Source organism: Sinocyclocheilus anshuiensis, unplaced genomic scaffold (assembly GCF_001515605.1).
Source record: "Sinocyclocheilus anshuiensis isolate Anshui unplaced genomic scaffold, SAMN03320099.WGS_v1.1 scaffold534, whole genome shotgun sequence".
Taxonomy (NCBI): Eukaryota; Metazoa; Chordata; class Actinopteri; order Cypriniformes; family Cyprinidae; genus Sinocyclocheilus; species Sinocyclocheilus anshuiensis.
This window is the reverse complement of record NW_015547712.1, coordinates 783,336-785,387: the sequence shown is the minus strand read 5'-3', so window position 1 is coordinate 785,387 and position 2,052 is coordinate 783,336. Positions and strand designations below refer to the sequence as shown.

At 40.7% G+C, this 2,052-nt stretch overlaps 1 protein-coding gene, 1 long non-coding RNA gene and 1 pseudogene across 3 annotated transcripts in view; 2 read left to right on the top strand and 1 right to left on the bottom strand.

Annotated features, from left to right (window-relative positions):
- The window catches only part of LOC107704060 (gephyrin-like), a 325,183-nt gene that overhangs the window by 113,034 nt on the left and 210,097 nt on the right, over window positions 1-2,052 (top strand). The gene's annotated exons all lie outside the window — the stretch shown is intronic.
- LOC107704061 (alpha-(1,6)-fucosyltransferase-like) overlaps window positions 1-2,052 on the top strand; it is a 107,437-nt pseudogene that overhangs the window by 43,207 nt on the left and 62,178 nt on the right.
- The window catches only part of LOC107704062 (uncharacterized), a 30,897-nt gene that overhangs the window by 21,866 nt on the left and 6,979 nt on the right, over window positions 1-2,052 (bottom strand). The window contains exon 2 of the long non-coding RNA XR_001635904.1: window positions 606-611. This is a non-coding gene — a long non-coding RNA (uncharacterized LOC107704062). The remainder of the gene's footprint in view (window positions 1-605; window positions 612-2,052) is intronic.

Below are 2,052 nucleotides of genomic sequence, written 5' to 3'. Positions count from 1 at the left end.
TTTGGAGAATTGTAGCATTGCATCACTTGCTCAGCAATGGATGCTCTGCAGTGAATGGGTGCCGTCAGAATGAGAGTCCAAACAGCTGATAAAAACATCACAATAATCCACAAGTAATCCACACCACTCCAGTCCATCAGTTAATGTCTTGTGAAGCCAAAAGCTGCGTGTTGTAAGAAACAAATCCATCAAGACTTAACTTGAAACCTTTGCTTCCAGCTAAAATACTGCAGAGGATCCACTGGTGAGCAAGTAATGTAATGCTACATTTCTCCAAATCTGATGAAGAAACAAACTCATCTACATCTCAGATGGCTTGAGGGTTAGTACATTTTCACTACATTAAAATTTTTGTTTAAACTATTCCATTAAATTCCTTTATTTCGACAGAGATTTTCATTACATGACCTCTTTAAATACTCCTCCATTAGATTAATGGATGAAAATCAACAGCATTGCATCAATCACTGTGGCTGAGGGACTGTAAAGTGCGCGTGTGTGTGTGTGTGTGGTCTTGTCAAACTGTGCAGAGGTTCTGATATAAATAGACATCATCAATCACGAGCCCTGCGTGATTTGCGTCTGGCGGAGAAGTGTGCAGTGACGCGTCACTGTCAGTCAAACCTGTCACACAGACACCTGACAGATGCACAGCAGTGTATCATTAGTGACATCGCACACGTTGTGCGTTCATTCCCTTTAAAGAAACCCTGAATTGAGTTCCTGCTCTGAATTCATGCCTGCGGGACACGTGTGATCGGAACCATTCGACTTATAAAAAATGAACCAGCGTCACGTAGCTTTAAATCGTTCAGCCAAAAATGAACATTTGCTGAAAATGTCCTCCCCTCAGGTCATCCAAGATGAGTTTGTTTCTTCATCAGATTTGGAGAAATGTAGCATTACATCACTTGCTCACCAGTGGATCCTCTGCAGTGAATGGGTGCCGTCAGAATGAGAGTCCAAACAGCTGATAAAAACATCACAATAATCCACAAGTAATCCACACCACTCCAGTCCATCAGTTAATGTCTTGAGAAGCCAAAAGTTTCATGTTCGTAAGCAACAAATCCATCTTTATGATGTTTTTAACTTTAAGCTGCCACTTCTTGTCAAAATATGATTCCATAATAACGCTTCTTCCAGTGAAAAAGTCCATCTCCTGTTGTCCTCTCACATATTTGTTTAGAGCTGGACAATTTTTGGATGTAAAATCATATCTGTACTGGAATATGGCCTCAGGAGGGTTAATAAAGAGTTTAACTCCTTGAAGTGAAATCGCAAAACCAGCACTTTTCGCTCGAACTGCCTCATTGTTCTTCATTGGTGTGATTTCTCAATCTGCCTTGGGTTTATGTGTGACCCCTCCAGTCGCCCTCATGGGCAGCCTTCCAGAAAACTCCAATAACATTTGGGGAGCACTAAAGGCACTCTTTGTCATATTAGATGTTTCTCTGGGGAGGAAATGGCATTCGTGGGTAATTCTATTGAAGGCGGCTCATTTTACGTTGAGTTGGCTTATTTTGGGCTTATTCTGTCGCTGTTTGTTTTTTGTCTTTCTCTTGTTTTCTGTAATAGCATTTGATTTGCTCACTGTTTGCGGCCAAGAACAGGTTTATGACAATCTGTTTACTGTCCTGTGTTTTCACATTTAGAGTCTATTGCAGTAAATTAGACTGCATGGTAAAAACGAAACGCTAAAGCCGTGGTCATTGTTGTAATATTACTGCAATCGCACACTCTGCTGCATCTACATGATTCAACATATCATGCACCCGAAATGTAGAAATAGAATATCTACTCCAGTTTCCTGCAACAGATAAAAAATTTGCATGCTTTTAATTCAGCTAACAGGTCATGACGTAGCAGTTTTCTGTTGGTCACACGTCTTCATGGGAAGTCAGGCTTTGTAAAGTTTATATGTATTGCCATGAAATTTGGTCCAAGAATCCATGTGCATTAACATCTTCTTGCAGAAATCAGCAAGAATTCTGATATTTTTACCAGTAGGTGGTGCAACAAGTCACATTTTATGAGCCCCCCCCCCCCTCA